Below are 21,531 nucleotides of genomic sequence, written 5' to 3' on the forward strand. Positions count from 1 at the left end.
CCTGCCCCCCACTGTGTGCTCTGTCCAACCTTCCTCCAAGGTCATTGACAGCCTTGCCGTGGCCTCGCAGCCGTGGCCTCTGCCAAAAATCACATTTGTTTCAGATTCTATCTCCCCACCAACACCAGCGCACACACAGTCGCATTCCCCCCATCAACGAGTATGAGTCGCGTTCCCCCCATCAACAAACATGGCTTTTGCTTTCGTTGCGCAGGAAGGACCAAACATTTCCTCCTCCACCAGTAACTGAGTTCGGCACACTGTGTAGGAGTCTTGGTCCACTTTTGCATCTGTGATTTCAATCATAGGATCATAGAATTGGAGAGGAACCCCCGCCCCAAGGATCATCCAGTCCAGCCCCTTGCAATGCAGGAATAATAATAATAATAATAATAATAATAATAATAATAATAATAATAATTGTTTTATACCCTGCCCATCTGGCTGGGCTTCCCAAGCCACTCTGGGTGGCATCCAACAAAATACAGTCATACCTCGGGATAAATGTGCTTCAGGTTGAGCATTTTCAGGTTACTTCTGGGTTTCGCCGCTCGTGCATGCACAGACGCTCAAAATGATGTCATGCGCATGCGCAGAAGCGGCGAATTGCAACCCGTGCACGCGCAGACACGCAGCTTCAGGATGCGAACAAGGCTCTGGAATGGATCCCGTTCACATCCAGAGGTACCACTCTATTAAAATACCCTAATACATCAAACATTAAAAGCTTCCCTAAACAGGGCTGCCTTCAGATATCTTCTAAAAGTCTGGTAGTTGTTGTTCTCTTTGACATCTGGTGGGAGGGTGTTCCACAGGGCGGGCGCCACCACCGAGAAGGCCCTCTGCCTGGTTCCCTGTAACCTCCCTTCTCACAGGAAGGGAACTGCCAGAAGGCCCTCAGAACTGGACCTCAGTGTCCGGGCTGAACAATGAGGGTGGAGACGCTCCATCCAACTTCTGCTTCAAGACCTCCAAGGAAGGAGAGTCCACAACCTCCTGGGGGACTCCTTTTCACTGTCAAACAGCTCCTGCTGTCAGAAAGTTCTTCCTGACGGTTCGAGTCTTGCTCTCCAGAGCAGAAGAAAGCAATTCCTAACCAGGCAACCAAGTCAATAGAAAGACAGAAAAATACAACTCATTTTTCTAAAGGTTGAGTGGGGAAGGGTGGGCACTGGTGGGCACCAAAGGAAGGGGTATCTGAGGACCCAATAGTACCCATATTTGAAATGCCAGGCGTAGCTGTACTTCTGGTTGGGGGGTGTGGATTTGGCTGAGCAATTGTCATGTCTTCATGACCATCAACTTCAAGCTGGCGAAGGAGGTCCAGCACCTGTTGCCTCCAGTCTCATGCAGTGTCACTGCTTCCTTCTCCAGCATCCCCTTTCCCTTTACCCATCCCCTCCTGCCACTAATTTGTTCCTTTCAACTAAAAATGCACAGGGCTTTTCATGAGAATGTTTACAAAGGAGAATACCATTCTGGGCGCTTCCTAGAGCCATGTGTTTTTCATTTGGCAGTATCGCTGGTGCACACACACGCACACACACATTAAAAATGCATCTTGTGGCATTTCCAAATAAAAACCTCATGGAACAGACTCTGACATGCTTTGAGAAGCCCTGCCCTTGTGGTATTTCGAGGGGAGAGAGAATGAGGGGGGGGGGGGAGTCAGAGCAAAAACATTTCTGGCATGCAAACTTCCTTCCCCGACTGGAATGCATTAGCAGCCACCTATAAAGGAAAAAATCTCCGCTGCAAAGGGGGCTGTACCTGAAAGCGATCGATCAAAGGAAGGAGATCTGGCGTAGAGCAGAGGGTCCCAAATCATACGGGAATGTGTGCATTTGAAGGCCCATTTGCCAACCCCCCAAAGAGCCAACAATTTGCCTTGCATGGGAATATACCGTATTTTTTGCTCTATAAGACTCACTTTTTCCCTCCTAAAAAGTAAGGGGAAATGTGTGCATTTATGGAGCAAATGCAGGCTGCGCAGCTATCTCAGAAGCCAGAACAGCAAGAGGGATCGCTGCTTTCGCTGCACAGCGAACCCTCTTGTTGTTCTGGCTTCTGAGATTCAAAATATATTTTTTCTTGTTTTCCTCCTCCAAAAACTAGGTGCGTCTTATATTCTGGTGCATTTTATAGAGCGAAAAATACGGTAATATAAGGTTTGCGAACCATTTTAGGCCATGGGGGCGCTATTGGATTTTCAATGACCGCCACTCTCCCAGATCAGTCCCGCAACAGACGGAAAGCATGTGTTTGTGCACACACAATTCACTTTTTCCAAGGGAGCTGGGGAGAAAGCCACATCCAGTGTGGCGGATCTGGAAAACTTGAAATGCACATAGAGTTGAAAGAGGAAGTGAGAAAGAGCGGCACTCTTCCAACTTCCTCCTTCAGCCCTGTGCACTTTTCAAGGGAGAAGAAGATAGCCACCCTTACCACCTCATGAACCAGGAGACAGGGGCATGGAAGAAGGGAGGAGTTCCTTTTCATGGAAACCGGGGGATGGAGGGGACGGACCTCAATGATAACCCTTCTGGATCATGCCACCAATTCATCTAATCAGGGCTGGGCACCTAGATGCCCTTGAGAAGTCTTTGGAAACAGGGCCAGCCCTAGCATTGGACAACTGCCTCAGGTGGCAGGTGTTGGAGGGGGACATCAGCAGATATCTCCTGGCTGTTCCTCTAAAGCAGTGTTTCTCAACCTCTGGGTCCCCAGATATTGTTGGACTACAACTCCCATCATCCCTGACCACTGGTCATGCTGGCTAGGAATGATGGGAGTTGTAGTCCGACAACATCTGGGGACCCACAGGTTGAGAAACACTGCTCTAAAGCCTCCTGGCTGTGCCCTTCTGAATGGGAGAGCTGTGTGCGCCATGAGTCCTATGGATTGCCATAACTAGCTTTCTCTCCCCCTCCCCCCATAATGACACTATTCCATTGCCAGTACAGTGGTACCTCGGGTTAAGTACTTAATTCATTCCGGAGGTCCGTTCTTAACCTGAAACTGTTCTTAACCTGAAGCACCACTTTAGCTAATGGGGCCTCCCGCTGCCGCCACACCGCTGGAGCACGATTTCTGTTCTCATCCTGAAGTAAAGTTCTTAACCTGAGGTCATATTTCTGGGTTAGTGGAGTCTGTAACCTGAAGCGTATGTAACCTGAAGCATATGTAACCCAAGGTACCACAGTATTGTAATAAGATTCGGCCTCCAATCCAGTTTTTTTCTTCTGTATGTGGAATGGTGTACACTTAATGACCACAGGACATCAAAAAAATTTCTTGGGCTGTCTGTGTGTAATCCAGGTGTCTTTGGATAGATGTGTACTAAATTCCAGCTTTTCTGAGAATGTTGAAGCACCGCCCATTGGAGGGTATGACACATAACAGTGTCTCACAGTGGCCAACCAGATGCCCACGGACGAAACCTGCAAGCAAGAGCCCTCTCTCCTCTCGTGGCTTCCAGCCTTCAGTGTGGTGTAGTGGTTAAGAGCGGTAGTCTCTTAATCTGGGGAACCGGGTTCGCGTCTCCGCTCCTCCACATGCAGCTGCTGGGTGACCTTGGGCCAGTCACACTTCTCTGAAGTCTCTCAGCCCTACTCACCTCACAGAGTGTTTGTTGTGGAGGAGGAAGGGAAAGGAGATTGTTAGCCGCTTTGAGACTCCTTTGGGTAGTGATAAAGCGGGATATCAAATCCAAACTCTTCTTCTTCTTCTTCAACCATGGAGGTGCAGAACAACTGTCAAGTCTAGTAGTCATTTTCCTCAATGAATTTCTGCAGTTGTCTTTTAAAGCCACCCAAGACTGGAGTCTCTGTCGGAGGGACAAATGTATTTCATAACCCTGATGCCTTAGACTTGCCAGTATGGAAGTACATTGACTATTTGGGCATACACTTCATCCCCACCCCATCTGGGAGAGATATTTAGAGACCTCCCATTTCCAAGGTCTACTAGGAATCCAGGTATCTGAGACCAAATGTACACCCAATCTCCTGTTTCTAATTCTTCGGGGTTCACCTATGAACTCCACCAACACAAATCAGCATGGCCAATGAAAGGGATGATGGGAGTTGTGGTCCAACAACAAGGCTCCACGTGACATATCTCTGTTCTAGGTCAGGGGGAAGGCCCCTAACACCTAGGAGATCCCAGTGAGATGGTGATTCAAGCAACGTTGTCAATAATAATTCTATACAAATGTATCAAGGTCAGGAGCAGGACAGCTTTCAGTTCCTGTCTCTCACACAAGCCCTTTGCAGATTGCCAATGAGTGTGTGTGTGTGTGTGTGTGTGTGTGTGTGTGTGTACACATATATATGAATGATTGAATTTGGCAGAGAGAATGACATTTCCAAGAGAGGCAAGGAGGGGAGAGAAAGCTTTGATCCTCGTATCCTGTGCCTCGGTGAGTTATTTGTAGGAACTTTGGGGTGAAATTTGTGTGTGGTGGTGTAAGGCAGATTTGGAAGGGGGTGGCTTATTAATTTCAGAGAGCAACTCTTACAATTTTCACCTTTCTGACTGAGCCTCTCCCACCTCCAGCGAGAGATGGAGGAAGAACAAAACATTGTTTGCATTTTAACAACTAACTCCTTCATTTGCCCTTCTTGAACCAATGCGAACCAGAACACGGGTACACTTCAAAATTCACACTCCTCCAAATTTCGTGACGTAGTTCCCCAACCAAATTAAAACTGCATATAAAGTGTGCACAAAACAGCATATATCAGTGAAAACAACCTTCAGATAACAAGGCCGGTGGAAGTGATGACATTCCAGCTGAACTATTAAAATTTTTTAAAAATGATGTTGTTACGGTGCTACACTCAATATGCCAGCAAGTCTGGAAAACTCAGCAGTGGCCAGAGGATTGGAGAAGATCAGTCTACATCCCAATCCCAAAGAAGGCCAGTGCCAAAGAATGCTCCAACTAACGCACAATTGCGCTCATTTCACACACTAGCAAGGTTATGCTTAAATTTCTACAAGGCAGGCTTAAGCAGTATGTGGACCGAGAACACCCAGAAGTGCAAGCTGGATTTCGAAGGGGCAGAGGAACCAGAGACCAAATTGCAAACATGCGCTGGAGAAAGCTAGAGAGTTCCAGAAAGACATCTACTTCTGCTTCATTGACTATGCAAAAGCCTTTGACTGTGTCGACCACAGCAAACTATGGCAAGTTCTTAAAGAAATGGGAGTGCCTGATCACCTCATCTGTCTCCTGAGAAATCTCTATGTGGGACAAGAAGCTACAGTTAGAACTGGATATGGAACAACTGATTGGTTCAAAATTGGGAAAGGAGTACGACAAGGCTGTATATTGTCTCCCTGGTTATTTAACTTATATGCAGAAGTCATCATGCGAAAGGCTGGGCTGGATGAATCCCTAGCCGGAATTAAGATTGCTGGAAGAAATATCAACAACCTCAGAAATGCAGATGACACAACTTTGATGGCAGAAAGTGAGGCAGAATTAAAGAACCTCTTAATGAGGGTGAAAGAGGAGAGAACGGACCACTGGAACGAATTAAGTTCTTAACCCGAGGTACCACTATATCTAGATGTGTATCTACCCCATATGGGGAAATAATCCCAGTGACTGCAACCTAGCAGTAACTGCAGCTCACACGACGAAAGATGGAGAAGAAGAGGAATGTGCTGCATGCCTTGCCCTTTTGTTACCTGGGCATGTAAGGTCACACCCACCTCTAGTCACATGCAAAGGAAGTTTGTCCCAGCCCAGGAGGAAACAGGAAGTTCTCACTGGCTGGACCAAACTTCCCCCCGCATGTCCACTCTAGGAATGTTGGACTTGACTGCTGTCTATGTATCACATCCCACATCAACATCCTGCTTTCACAATGCTCACCCAGATGCCTCCTCAATGGGAAGCCCAGAAGCAGGACCTGAGAACAACAGCAATTCTCCTCGTTTGTGATTCCCAGCAATTGTCTTCCAGGGACCTCCAACACTGAAGAAAGAGCATAGCAATGGCGGCTGGTCCATGGAAACTGATGCCATAAGAACAAATGGTTTGCTTTTAAGGCGCCATGAGACCTTTCCCCCCGCCCTTGTTTCTGCTGCTATAACTCAGCTCCTCCTCTGGAAAGTCTAAGACAGGTTTGTGTGATTCTTTCCATCCAGGGATGGGTCTCCCCTATTTGGCCTAGCCTCCCGCAGTGCTACCAGCTCCAGGCCCAGACTGGCTCCCCCCCTGGTTTTCACAACTGTCCCAGCCAATTTCAGCAAGAGGCAGCGGGGGGGACGACCCCCGGTCCTTGCAACTTCAAAAGCCTGGAACTCCCAGTGCCTGGCAGGAGGCGCATAATGCTACTGTAAATATGGCTGCCCCGTCTCTTTGAAGGTTCCCGTCCCACTTTTTCCTCGACCGAATGTATCCTAATACGGTGCTAATCCACTGCATACGGCTTTGAAAAATGTGCCCAAGAGGGACCACTAGATCATTCTTAAAAATAAAATAAAATAGAGCCCTTTCGTGGAGGCACAGTATGAGAGTTGGAGGCAAACGAGTATGTTGAGTGAGCATGCTCCTTCTTCTCCTTCTTCTTTTTTCTCCATGCAAGCTCTTGCCAAACCTACAGCAGGCTTATAATCTGAGAAAGTGATGGGAATTAAGGGCTGTATATGTTGGCATCCTGCGTCCCAAGCTCTGCCTTGATTTACATTTGGTGGCTCTCCCCTCCGAGAGAGGCAGCTCTCCTCCATGAAACGGTGCCAGGAGGAGGGAGGCTGGGAGAAGGGAGCCATGCAGGTGGTAGCTCCATTTGCACCTTGACCTGCTTCTGCCAAGGCACCCCACGCCCTGCCCCACGCCCTGTTCCTGCTCTTAGCCAACGGATCTAGCAATGCCTCTGCAACCTGAGTTCTTGCTCTTTTAATATAGTTTGCCATCCATTTGTTGCTTTATTTGTTTAACATGGGGACGGGGAATATCAGGCCCAGGGCCAAATGTGGCCCTCCAGAAACCTAAGAACATAAGGAGAGTCTAGTGGAGCAGGCCTGTGGCCCATCTCGTCCTTGTCTTCTTCTCCAACTCCAAGATTCCATCAACGGTGTCTCCGAAAAAATTGTACACTTCACTTGAGAAGACAGGTGAACTAATGCCAGTCTACTGGAAGAAGCAAAGACCACCAGTGTCGAAGCAATGATTCTTCAACATCAACTTCGTTGGACTGGTCATGTTGTTCAGATGCCTGACTATCATCTTCCAAAGCAACTATTCCAAACTTAAAAATGGAAAGCGTAATGCTGGTTGTCAACAAAAGAGGTTTAAAGACTGTCTCAAGGCAAATCGGAAAAAAAAAATGTAGTATAAACACCGACAACTGGGAAACACTGGCCTGTGAGCGCTCCAGTTGGAGAACAGCCTTTACCAAAGGTGTCATGGGCTTTGAAGACACTTGAACTCAGGACGCAAGGGAGAAAGGTGCTAAGAGGAAGGCACGCTTGGCAAACCCCCACCGTGATCAACTCCCGCCCGGAAACCAATGTCCCCACTGTGGAAGGATGTGTGGATCCAAAATTGGCCTCCACAGTCACTTATGGACTCACTGTTAAAACCGTGTTTATGGAAGACAATCTTACTTGGCTACGAGTGGTCGCCAAAGAAGAAGTCTTCTTCTCACATTGGTCAACCAGAAGCCTATGGAGAACCTTCAGACAGGACCTGAGCACAAGAGCCCTCTCTCGTGATTTCCACCAACTGGTATTCAGAAGCATTGCTGCATCAACTATGACAGCACAGCAGAGCCATTGTGGATAATAATAATAAGAAGAAGAATAAGAATAAGAATAGCCACTGATAGCTCTCTCCTCCATGAGTTTGTCTAGCCCTCTTGGGAAGCCATCCAAGATTGTGCCCATTGTTCGCTCCTCTAAGAGTGAGTTTCATAATTTAACCGGGCACTGCCTGAAGAAGTGCTTTCTCTTATCTTCCCTGAATCTTTCAGCATTCAATCCGAAGAGGTTCCTTTCTTTCAGGGAGACTTTCAGGCTCATCTGCTTCATCCCTCTGGTTCTAACCCGCTAGAAGAAAAGGGGGGGGAACCAATCCACTTTGCTGCTCGCATTAATTTCACCTGACATTTTTGTTTTCGTGGCACCGAGGTGTGTGTTTGTGTGTGCATTTTTCCTCCCTTCAATGAGGAAATGAATGAGACAGATGCTGGAAAAGCACGCCAGGGAAAGCCCCAGGAACGGAATCAAGAGCGGCGCTCGTGTTTGAATGTTTATGGACATAAATCTTTTATTATTTTAGCCAGCCGTCATTAAATCAGTCAACAGGGTTATGTAACAAGGAAATGAATTAGCCCCTTTGCTGACCTTTCCAACACAACGTGCCGGAAAAATTCGACACAATTTGCTCTCCTCTCAGCTCTGCGTGCTCCTCCAATCACCTTCGGGGGGAGGTTATGGCAAAGCAGAAGGCACAAATCACCAGGGGTGTTAAACGCAGGCCGGACGCAAGCCGATCTGCGATGAATGAGATTTGCTCACAAGCACCTATGCAGCAGGAAATGAAGTTCTCTCCAACTCATGGAGGAGAAGTGTGGTTTAGTGGTTTGAGTGTCGGAACCAGGATCTAGGACCTAGGAGACCAGGGTTCAAATTCCCAGTGGGCCATGATGCTTGTGAGCTGAACTCGAGCCAGACATTGCCTCTCAGCATAACCTACCTCACAGAGTTGATTAATAATATTAAGAATAATAATTGATGCTTTTGAATTCTGGTGCTGGAGGAGACTCTTGAGAGTCCCATGGACTGCAAGAAGATCAAACCTATCCATTCTGAAGGAAATCAGCCGAATTGCTGCTATAAAAATGAATGTATTGCCAAGGATGCTGTTTTTGTTTCAAACATTGCAAATTTTGGATAAAATGGATTGCTTCAAGAAGTGGCAGAGAGATATTTCTAGATTTGTCTGGCAGGGCAAGAAGCCTCAAATAAAATTTAAGATATTAACTGATGCTAAAGAAAGAGGTGGATTTGCCCTGCCAGACTTTAAACTTTATTATGAATCAGCCATGTTTTGCTGGCTGAGAGAATGGCTGCTTCTTGAAAACACTGACGTGTTGGACCTAGAAGGTTTTAACAATGTATTTGGGTGGCATGCATATTTGTGGTATGATAAGGTCAAAGCACATAAAGCGTTTAAAAACCATATTGTCAGAAAAGCACTGTTCAATGTTTGGATAAGATATAAGGACTTGCTTGAAAATAAAACCCCAAGGCGGTTGTCACCAATGGAAGCAAAGGCTCAGAAAAAGCTCAACATGGAGGCCAAATGGCCGAAATATTGGGAAATTTTGGAACAAGAGGGAGATAGATTAAAACTGCAGAGTTTTGAAAAACTAAAAAATAGTGTGCGAGACTGTCTCCACTATTATCAAATAATGGAGGCGTACAATTTGGACAAAAAAATTGGCTTCCAGGTGGAAAAATCAAAATTGGAAACAGAACTGTTAGATCCCAAAACTAAGAATTTGTTAAGAATGTATAACTTGCTGTTGAAATGGAACACTCAGGATGAAACGGTGAAATCAACTATGATTAAATGGGCACAAGATCTAGGACATAATATTATGATGGCTGACTGGGAACAGTTATGGACCACAGGTATGAAGTTTACGGCATGTAATGCCTTAAGAGAGAATATAATGAAAATCATTTACAGGTGGTACATGACACCAGTCAAGCTTGCAAAGATTTATCATTTGCCCGATAATAAATGTTGGAAATGTAAAGAGACTGAAGGTACATTCTTTCACCTTTGGTGGACATGCCCAAGGATTAAGACTTTCTGGGAGATGATCTATAATGAAATGAAAAATGTATTTAAATATACCTTTCTGAAGAAACCAGAGGCCTTTCTCCTGGGCATGGTTGGCCAATTGGTGCCAAAGAAGGATAGAACTTTCTTTATGTATGCCACAACAGCAGCAAGAATACTTATTGCAAAGTACAGTGGTGCCTCGCAAGACGAAATTAATTCATTCCGCAAGTTTTTTCGTCTAGCGAATTTTTCGTCTTGCGAAGCATGAAATCCCATAGGAATGCATTGAAATTCAATTAATGCGTTCCTATGGTCAAAAAAAGTCCAAACAAAGCCAAATTTGGTACAACAAGAGTTTATTAAGTGCTCTTTAAAGTCACACATACTGTAAAGAGCATTTCAAAATTCAAACCCAGATTTTTTTAAAAAAACAGCAGAGTGGCCCAATGGTCACAGAAAATCATAAAAATGCAGAAAAAACCACACAAGCTTCCAGATTCTTGCAAACCCCTCCCCAACACCAAGTCCTTGAATTCCAAACACCCCAACCCAAAATCCAAAAACCCCAAAAAAAGTTTTAAAATTTTAACTTACCAAATGGCTGAAAAAAAAAGGTTTGGAAAAGCTTCAAAAATCACCAGTCTTCAAAAACCTCAAAAAAGGCTACCACACCGCTTGCTATGAGTTGCTCCTCAAAGTCAAGTCGCAACTGTACAGTATTAACGGTTTTAAGAAAAAGGAAACAAACTTGCAAGCCCATAGGGAAATTCGTCTTGCGAAGCAGCTCGAAAAATGGAAAACCCTTTCGTCTAGCGAGTTTTTCATCTTGCGAGGCATTCGTCTTGCGGGGCACTACTGTACTGGAAGACACAAGATCTACCCACCCGGGAAGAATGGCAGATGAAGGTGATGGACTACATGGAATTGGCGGAAATGACTGGCAGAATCCGAGACCAGGGAGAAGAGTCGGTGGAAGAAGATTGGAAGAAATTTAAAGTTTATTTACAGAAACATTGTAAAATTAAGGAATGTTAGAAGGATGTTGGAATGAAGTTATGTGGTTTTAGCAGAAATGTTATAAAGGATCAAGAAAAAATAGATAGTTAATTGGTGAAAAGAGGGAAAGTAAAGTTACATTATATTAAGATAAGGACAAAAATTGGAAAAGATGGAAAGGATTTGCTGAAATAGCTAACCGAACTAGAATACAAAAAAGGGAGGTGTGAGGAGGTCAAGGAAACAAGCGAACGAAAGATAAGTTATGGGAAGGTTTGTTGTGTTTTTTTTAATTGTGTTTATTTTTCTGTTTTTTATTTCTTTTTTCCTCTTTTTTTCTTTTTCATCATTGTGATGTGTTGTTTTGTTTTTGTTGAATGTGGTGTTCTTTATTTTTTCTTTTTGTAACTTTTAAAACTTTAATAAATACTATTTTAAAAAAAATGAAGGAAATCAGCCCTGAGTGCTCACTGGAAGGACAGATCCTGAAGCTGAGGCTCCAGTCCTTTGGCCACCTCATGAGAAGAGAAGACTCCCTGGAAAAGACCCTGATGTTGGGAAAGATGGAGGGCGCAAGGAGAAGGGGACGACAGAGGACGAGATGGCTGGACAGTGTTCTGGAAGCTACCAGCATGAGTTTGACCAAACGGCGGGAGGCAGTGGAAAACAGGAGTGCCTGGCGTGCTCTGGTCCATGGGGTCATGAAGAGTCGGACACAACTAAACGACTAAACAACAACAATAATGATTTTATTATTTATACCCTGCCCATCTGGCAGCATATCTAAAAACACAATAAAAACATCAGTCCTTAAAAACTTCCCTAAACAGGGCTGCCTTAGTTGTTTGTTTCCTTGACATCTGAAGGGAGGGTGTTCCACAGGGAGGGCGCCACTACCAAGAAGGGGTTAAATGAGGTGGAAGAGAACCATGTACACCACATTGAGCTTCTTGGGGAAAAGGGTGGGATATAATGTAAATGAAATGTATGTATGTATGTATGCATGTATGTATGTATGTATGTATTAGCTATTAGCCCTAAAAGCTAAGTTGAACTTCCATGTTCAGAGGATGTCTACCCCGAAATAAGAGATGCGATGGACAAACAAGGCTCAGCTTGTGAACTTTTATCCTCCCAGCAGCCCTAAAAAGTAGATGGTGATGTCGGATGCGGATAAAGATGGAGGAGGAATTTGACTCCGTTTGTATTTAAAGGCAAAGCTACCTGGTTTGCATTTCCGGAAACACAAAGCAAACCCAAACACAGTTGTCCTTTGAAATTCGCACGTCTCTGAACTTTGCAAGGCAGTTCTCCAGTCAAGTAGCATGCGCAAAAACGTGGGGCAAATCATCATGAAAACAACATACCCCCCAAAATATGCATTGGATTTGCAAAAGTGTGTATATTGGACAAAACTGCATACCCCAAAAATGGTATATTGGGATAAATTTTCACAAAAATTCGGATGGGGATTTGAGAAAAAAGATCAGAAACTAGTGTGCGAATGAGAATTGAAGAAGGGGAAAATGAGAAACTGGAAGAAACTGAAATTGGCAGATTCTTCCATCTCCAGAAGGGCATCATCCTAACTTTTTCTCTCCCATTTGCTAAATCTTGAAAGCAAAAATTTTAAGCACAGCATCAGAATAGATGGACCTTTGCTCTCATCCAGAAGAACTCTGCCGATGTTCTTATGGTTGGCTGGGGAATTGAACCAGGCTGTCCCTAATCAAAATGCAATGTTGTGCTACATAGCTCCTTGAGACATGATAAATGCAAGTCTCTGGTGTGAGAGAGGGATGCTCATTCTTTCGTGCTGCTCAGAGGTGGGCTGAAGATTCAGCCCATCGAGTGGAAAGGAGCCTGGCTTTTTGGAGACTATGAAGTCTCCTCAAAGGCACCCTCCCTTCAGGCAAGGAAAGCAGAAACGATCACAGCTAATCTTCCTTGCACCCAGGGCCAGATTTAGGTTTGATGAGGCCCTAAGCTACTGAAGGTAATGGGGCCCTTTATATGTCCAGCTGTCCTTTGTCAACCACAACTGTCACTGTTTTTGTTGTTGAATATATGCTATATGGTAATTTATGAACCTAATAGGTATCTAAAACCATTTGCACATAACAAAATACGTATTTTAACCAAGTAATTGTTGAACTGAAATACAAAGAAGAAGCATATTAATAGTGAAATACAATTAAGAAAAAGTATATTAACAGTGAAATAATTATTAAGCTCTAACTTATATTTTGGAAATGTACATCCGGTTGTTTTTTTCCTTTAAATTTTTTTGGGGCCCCCAAAAGAGTGGGGCCCTAAGCTATAGATTGTTTAGTTTATACGTAAATCCGGCACTGCTTGCACCTCCCTATCTCTACAGTTAAGGAAGATTAGCTGGGTGAGATATAAGAATCTGGACTGTAGCTCAGTGGTAGAGCATCTGCTTTGCATGCAGAAGGTCACAGGTTCGATTCCTGGCATCTCCAGGCAGGGCTGTGAGAGTCTTCCTGCCCTAAATCCTGCAGATCCACTGCCAGTCACTGCAGAAACCGCTGAGTAAGATGCACACAATGATGTGACTCAGCATAAGACAGCTTCCTGTGTTCCTGTTCCTAATAATAATAATAATAATAATAATAATTTATTATTTATACCCCACCCATCTGGCTGGGTTTCCCCAGCCAATCTGGGCGGCTTCCAACAGAATATTAAAATACAATAACCTATTAAACATTAAAAGCTTCCCTAAACAGGGCTGCCTTCAGATGTCTTCTGAAAGTCTGGTAGTTGTTTTTCTCTTTGACATCTGCTGGGAGGGCGTTCCACAGGGCAGGCGCCACCACCGAGAAGGCCCTCTGCCTGGTTCCCTGTAACCTCACTTCTCACAGAGAGGAAACCGCCAGAAGGCCCTCAGCACTGGACCTCAGTGTCCGGGCTGGACGATGGGGGTGGAGACGCTCTTTCAGGTTTACAGGACTGAAGCCATTTAGGGCTTCAAAGGTCAGGACCAACACTTTGAATTGTGCCCGGAAATGTACTGGGATTCCTAAGTGGATGGTGTATTGTGTAGCTCCTGTATCTGTAGCAAGAAGGGGTTTTCTATGTGCTAAACAATCAGGCCAAACTGATTGTCACACGGCTAAGTGTAAGATGTAGCCCAGCCCTGAATATGTGAGATTGCACTCATTCATAAAAGACAACATCTTAAAGCTGCTGAAGCTCTATGTCACATTGAGATCAACAGCTCGGAAGTGCGAATAACCTGGGGCTTCGGCAAGCCATCTCTGACTCAAATCCAAGTATTTTCTTTTAAACGGGTCATGTATTAGGCTCTTAAAACAGCTACATCATTTGAGCATCTGACTGTAACTGAGGGCATAAATCACTTAGCGTTTTACCACCTTTGACCTTCTCAATCAACCACTTTAGGGGCCGAAACAGTCCAAGTTCGGTCTCAGTTGAAAGGCATCCTGGAAAATCTTGCAGGAAACAAATCCACTTTTCCTGATTTATGCACCGCTGAGAGGAGGGGTGGCAGGAAGAGGAGGGGGATCGGGTTTACTCTCATTTGTAAAACAAAGATTACGGCTCCCCGTTTTAATTTTTAACCAGACGGATCATTCAAAACCAGCTGGACTTTGCAACCTGGTCTTTGGAAGATGGCCACAGTGATACGTGGAAGGACGGGGAGAGATCAAACAGATAATTTTAAAAGTCGGAATTTAATTTAATAAAAGCAACGCTTAAGACCATCCACACTGAAATCTAATAAGTCAGGCGTGTGTATAAGGAGAAGCTAGAAAGATCCACCTTCGCCTCATTTTTTGGCGTTTGCTTCAGCTGTTGAAGATGTCTTCTGTTTCATTATTCATTTGCTAAATAGCATTTGTTTCATTAATCATTTGCAGAAATTGTATCATCTACGCTTTGTGGTTGACATTCGTTTTTGCTTCGTTCGTGTTCACACACACAACAGCTCAAGCTGTTCATGGAGTAGATACTTTAGCTTGACATACCCTCCAGTTGCCCCAATTTTCCAGGAATATTGCAGGAATTACAAAAGCTGTCCCGGTTTCTAATTTGATCCCGGAATGTCCCTCTTTTTCCTTCTTCCTCCCCTCCACATCTTGGAGAACAATGAAAAGTGAGGTGTATCTGTGCAAAAATGGAGTCTTGTTTATGTTGAAAATCAAATACCTGCACCAAATGAAGGAACAGGTGAAGCCCTTCCTATGATTTTGAAGGAAAAGCTCACCAATCTAATTTTTTTAGTTGCAATGTTTCAGCAGCCAGCCGTTTCTTAGGAAACTCAAAGAGCGTTTATTCCTTTATTGTAAATGGAGCCTTACGCGGTCTACCGAGAAGGAAGTCCCATGTATTCAGTGGAGCTTACTCCCAGGTAACTGGGTAAAGACTGTGCAGCCTTACACGGCAATCATAAGCATTTTTACTCAGAACTAATTCCAATAGGATTTACCGTATTTTTCTGTGTATAAGACAATTTTTTTATTGTAAAAAATTGGGGGTCATCTTATACATGGATAGTGCAGAGGGGAGGACAGGCGATTGGTGGCAGTGAGCAGGAGATTGTCAGCGGCTATTGGGCGGGTGATTGGTTGCTGCACCAAGGCCTGCTGGCGATTGGTCGCTGCGGCAATTGGGCGGGCAATTGGTGGCTGCTGGTGGCGTGCGGGGAGACGATTGGTGGCTTTGGCAAGGTGTGCGATTGGCAGTGGTGGTCAGGCAGGTGAGCGATTGTTGGAAACTCCCCCCCCCAAAAAAAGCTTAACAACTCTGGGCCATCTCCCCCCATTTCCTTAATTTGGGGTCCCAAAAATAGGGGCATGTTATACATGGAAAAATACACTACTTTCTGGTATGTTCCTGGTCATTCTCACAGTTTCTATTATGATGATGATCATCACCATCATCACCATCATCTACCACCCATTACTTTTTCCCTGACAGGGACTCAAGGCAGTTTACAATCTGCTGTATAATAATAATAATAATAATAATAATAATAATAATAATAATAATAATATCTTTATTGTCATTGCCCCCTCTCAGGGACAACGAAATTACTTGACTGCTCCATAAAAACACTAATTAAAACAATACAGTATAGTACAGCAAGGAAGATTAGATGACTTTCAAAGTCCAGGCTTCCCATTCAGGGCCGAGATCGCTCTGGAGAAGAAGCTGTTCTTAAGACGGCTGGTTCTTGTCTTCATCGTCCTGTATCTCCGTCCCGACGGCAGGAGCTCGAAGAGACAGTGACCCGGATGCGATGGATCTTTTACTATGTCCAGTGCCTTCCTATGGCACCTTGTGGCATAAATCTGCTCTACGATGGAGAGTGGGCAGCCAACAATGCTCTCTGCTGCCTTAACAACTCTGCACAACCCCATCCTGTCCTGAGTAGTATGAGACTGTACCCTGAAAAAAAGTACTTGGGGGCAGGGGGGAGCGTGTTGTGGGTCATGTAACTTGCCTAGGAGCATGTCCCAGAAGATGTGCATCCCAGTTTTTGAAAATAAAAAGTTGGACAGTATGATCTTGGGGTGTGTGTTTCTGTCTCAGTTGAGATTCTGTACACTGCTTGGATGGATGGGTGGGTGGGTGGGTGGATGATGATGATGATGATGATGATGATGATGATGATGATGATAATAATAATAATAATAATATATTTATACCCCTCCCATCTGGCTGGGTTTCTCCAGCCACTCTGGGCAGCTTCCAACAGAATATTAAAATACAATGACCTATTAAACATTAAAAGCTTCCCTAGAAAGGGCTGCCTTCAGATGTCTTCTGAAGGTCTGGTAGTTGTCTTTCTCTTTGACATCTGGTGGGAGGGTGTTCCACAGGGTGGGTGCCACCATCGAGAAGGTCCTCTGCCTGGTTCCCTGTAACTTGGCTTCTCGCAGCGAGGGAACTGCCAAAAGACCCTCGGCACTGGACAGATAGACAGACAGACAGATATGAATTCGTGGGATAGAAATGAATATGATGATGGCCCCACAATAGTTTGACTTGAAACCACAGGTAGCAAGAATGCCCCTTGTGCACAAATTTCCCTCGAGGGCACCTGTGAGAACAGGATACTGGACTTAAAGGGGCCATTGACCTGATCCAGACGCTCTTATGGTTTGCTTCTGTTCCTCCGATGGCTCCTTTTCTGCCTTTTCAGAAATTCATTGCAATATCACTTTACAACACGGCTCGTTTCTGCCTCCAATGAGTCTTTTTTTTGCAGCCTCTGCTCCAAATGAAGTCTGGCAGTACTGCTGCCAGCACTTTGGATATGAGCTTCAATATATTACTTTCCCAGCTGCCGGCCTGCAAACATGATCATGTCAGAGCCCATCTGCTTTACATATTATTCCTGGGGCCAAGGACATGATTGGGTCGGGTACTGATAGCTGAGTCGTGCTTGTCAGCGATTCACATTTTCCCACAACTTCTGTTTTTATTTGGGGTCCGTGCATATCTGTGCGACTTTGCCAAGGAGGGTGGGGGACAATAATAATAATAATAATAAAATCTTCCTTGAAAACCTTGGAAAATCCTGGAACGTTTCCTTGATCGTTATTATTTTGTCCTTGATTATTTCCAACTGTAACCCTGTAAGCATCTGCATTAATTTGGAGAGGAATCTGATGGAGAATTTTCCATTCCGCTTTCATCCATCCATCCATTGCATTGCATTTATTGCAACTTTTTCTCCAGCTTATTTCAAGGCACCAGAGCACCTAGAGAGCTCCATGGCCAAGTAGGCATTTGAACCCTGGTCTCCCAGGTCCTAGTTCATCAGAAGAAAATCCGTTCTGGATCAGGCGAAAAGGGGGCCATCTAGTCCAGCATCCTGTTCCCACAGCGGCCAACCATACAGTGGCTAACCATAGTTTAGAGGTCCCGGGCCCTAAGGAAGTCAGACTATCCTCCACCAGGGCCAGGGCCTTTTCAGTGATGGCTCTGACCTGGTGGAATGCTCTGTCCCATGAGACTAGGGCCTTTCAGTACTTAACCTCCTTCCGTCGGGCCTGTAAGACAGAGCTATTCCCCCTGGCCTTTAATCTGAATTCAGCCTGATCTTTTATTTCCCTTCTCTTCCCTCCCCCTCCCCTTTTATGAAGATCACCCGCTCTGAGACCCCACAGCTAATTCTCCCCTGGCCTCCTCGCTGGCCCAAGTAGGACCAATTCAGCTAGCTAGCCCTGGGGATTATCTGATTGATTTTTGAATTTTGAATTTTATTCATGTTTTTATCCTGTATTTAATGCTGCTTTTATAATTAAGTGTTTTGAAGTATTTTAAATTTGTTGTTAGCTGCCCTGAGCCCGGTATTATTATTATTATTATTATTATTATTATTATTATTATTATTATAGAATTGTCGAGATGGAAGGGACCCCAAGGGTCATCTAGTCCAACCCCCTGAAATGCAGGAATCTCAGCTAAAGCAGCCATGGCACATGGCCCCCCAACCTCTGCTTTAAAACCTCCAAGGAACCAGATGTCTATTGGAAGCTCACAAGTGGGACATGAGCAGAACAGCCCTCTCCCCACGTGTGATTCCCTGCCTCTAGCAGTTGAGGCAGAACATAGCCACAATGCCCTGCAGAGGAGGTGGGGTTGCAGGCTTCACGCCCTCACCATGCACGCAGCAGCTGGAGCCCAGCCCCCGCATGATTGGGGGAATCCCGGGCACGTCACCCCCCTGGCCAGCCAACCGGCTGGCTCTGAGGGCATGGCTTGCCCTATTTAATGCAGGCGCAGCCTGGGATCTCCCTCTTTCCCCGCCTGCCAGCTGTTCCTGTTTCCCACCCTCCCACCCTTTAAGGTTTTCGTTCCTTGACCTGGCTATGGACCTCGATTGGTCGCCGTTGAGGGGCCAGGTAGGTATTTTTCCACTTGGCAAATTGGCACCAGCCACTTGGTTTTCGCCTACCTCGTAGCAAATCGTCACAACTTTGTAAGGTTTGGAGGTTGGGCATTGGATTATGTCTGGAGAAGAGGGGAGGTAGTGCCGTCAGCTGCCCCATATATTGAAGGGTAGTCCGATAAAAGATTCTGGGGGGCGTGGCCCTGTCCGAAGCCTGGGGAGGTGAGGGCCTAAGGCACGCCGCCCCTATCGGTGACCCCGGGGGAGTTCCTAGTTGATGTGCATCAGCAGGACTCCCCCTACTGGTGGTTAACCCTTCCCAGACTTCAAGCGGACTGGCTGAAGTCGGATATAGTCGGTTAGGACCAATGCCTAAGCCAATACCGCTCATCACCTGTAACCAATAAAGTTGTGGCCTTTTTTTAGCCCATTAACCTTAATAATTGTGTCATGTGTCTTTATTTCCATTGGGGGGGAACTCGCCACGCAACAGCCCTCTCCCCATGTGTGATTCCCTGCCTCTAGCAGTTGAGGCAATGCCTAGTAACCATCTATAGCCTTAGCCCTATCCAAATAAGGGAAGCAGTGTGGTGCAGCCATTAAAGTGTTGGAGCAGCAGCTGGGAGACCAGGGTTCGAATCCTCACTTGGCCATACAGCTCACTGAGTGACCTTGGACCAGCCACTGTCTCTCAGCCTAACCTATCACAGGGTTGTTCTGATGATAGAATGAAGGTGAGGAGAACCAGCTACACCACCTTGAACTCCATGGGGCAAATGAGGGGTCTAAAGAGGAGGAGGAGGAGGAGGAGGAGGAGGAGGAGGAGGATAAGTTTATTGGGCTTTCTACTGACACCTTGAAGCTGTGAATTGTATAAGCAGTTCTGGACTGATTTCAGACTTATGGTGACAGATAGCACATCACAGAGCTCCTCTGTATATATATTTTTAATAGCCACTAGTGCATCAGAGAGACGGCTATGCTCGAATCCTGAAGTGCTAGGTTTCTATAGGTGGGGATAATATATAAGTGCAATTCCACAACCCCCCGACGGCTGCCTAAATTGGTAGAGCCACCACAGGCCTCAGGCGAGTTTCGGAGAAATCTAAGCTTGAAACATTGCCAGCCGATTCAATTTGGGGAGGATTTGCCCGAGCGTATTATGTTCCCAAATTGGTTTCAGCTCTCCTATAAATCAAAATAAATAAGCAAATAAAATAACTGCCAGCTCTGCAGATGAGTAAGCTGAATGGGGAGAAGAAAAGAGGATGGAGGAAGCTTTTTGCGGCGACGCAGCCCACAAGCGGGAACAAAGATTCCCGGCAACACCTCCAGAGCATTCTGCAAGCAACCACACCGCCTCGCCCGCTTTACCATTAGTCAGTTGCCTCATACTGAGTCAGACCGTTCCTCCATCTGTTCAGTAATGTCTGTACCAGGCTTGGCCAGCTTGGCACCTATGGGTTCAGTGGTGCCCAGGAGATCTTGCCACGGTCTCCTGCAAAACCTCTGAATTCCTCCCTACACACAAACACATACTGATTACCGTATTTTTCGTCCCATAGGACGCTCCATCCCATAGGATGCACCTAGTTTTTTTGGGGGGGGATAAAGGAATTCCCCCCCCTTTATTTCCCCCCCAAAAGCAGGTTGGGGAAACCGAACCAGGTCGAGGAACAGTGGGATGGCGGCGCTGCACCTCCCTGCTGTCCCCCGAGCTTGTGGGGCTGGCCGATGTCTGCCAGGTGCGAGGGGCTCTCTGCTTTAGGGCGCGCCGCCCGCCGGGCGGCAGGCTGCTATCCGCAGCGTGGGGAGCCCTGCGGGGAACTCCTGCAGGGCTCCCCACGCTGCGGATGTGTTCCCGAAGTACCGGGTGCTCTGCTTTCAGGGCGCCCGACGCTCCAGGAAGCAGGCTGCTATCCGCAGCCTAGACATCCCTGCGGGACCTCCCGCAGGGCTGCCTAGGCTACGGATGTCTTCCTGAAGCCTGGAGAGCGAGAGGGGTCGGTGCGCACCGACCCCTCTCGCTCTCCAAGCTTCAGGGAAAGCCTGCATTCGCCCCATAGGACGCACCCAGATTTCCCCTTCATTTTTGGAGGGGAAAAAGTGTGTCCTATAGGGCGAAAAATACGGTACCCTCTTGGTCAAGAGGTGGTGAGAACGTCTCCCTTGAAAAGCACATGGAGGTGAAAGGGGAAGTTAGAAAAGTGACGCTCTCTTCCCACTTCCTCTTCCATCTCTATGTGCTTCTCGGGGCTCAGGTTAATTCTGCTAGATCTGAAGTATATCCATATTCCTTCGACAAATGATGTCTGTGCATGCACACTTTCTGTGTCTCGGGGAAGGAGGTGGCTGATCCAGGAGAGAGAGAAATGATTGGAGTGTGTGTGGCCACAACACTTGTTCAAAAATCCAAATGTGCCCATTGGCCCGAAAAAGTTGGGGGCCCTGGTCTACACTGACACCCCTAGGGTTTCAAACAAGAAGTCTTTCCTCAGCCAACCTGGAGACGCTCGGAATTCAAAGTGTTGGTGCTGACCTTTAAAGCCCTAAACGGCCTTGGTCCAGTATACCTGAAGGAGCGTCTCCACCCCCATCGTTCTACCCAGACACTGAGGTCCAGCGCCGAGGGCCTTCTGGCGGTTCCCTCACTGCGAGAAGCCAAGTTACAGGGAACCAGGCAGAGGGCCTTCTCGGTAGTGGCGCCCTCCCTGTGGAATGCCCTCCCACCAGATGTCAAAGAGAACAACAACTACCAGACTTTTAGAAGACATCTGAAGGCAGCCCTGTTTAGGGAAGCTTTTAATGTTTGATGTATCACAGTATTTTAATATTTTTT

At 46.0% G+C, this 21,531-nt stretch overlaps 1 non-coding gene across 1 annotated transcript; it reads left to right on the top strand.

Moving 5' to 3' along the window:
• The first annotated feature begins 13,216 nt into the window (after window positions 1–13,216).
• On the top strand, window positions 13,217–13,287 carry TRNAA-UGC (transfer RNA alanine (anticodon UGC)). The gene has a single exon. It is a non-coding gene; the product is annotated as a tRNA-Ala (tRNA).
• Window positions 13,288–21,531: the final 8,244 nt, after the last annotated feature.

The sequence above is a fragment of the Podarcis raffonei genome, chromosome 12, assembly GCF_027172205.1.
Source record: "Podarcis raffonei isolate rPodRaf1 chromosome 12, rPodRaf1.pri, whole genome shotgun sequence".
NCBI classification, from domain to species: Eukaryota; Metazoa; Chordata; class Lepidosauria; order Squamata; family Lacertidae; genus Podarcis; species Podarcis raffonei.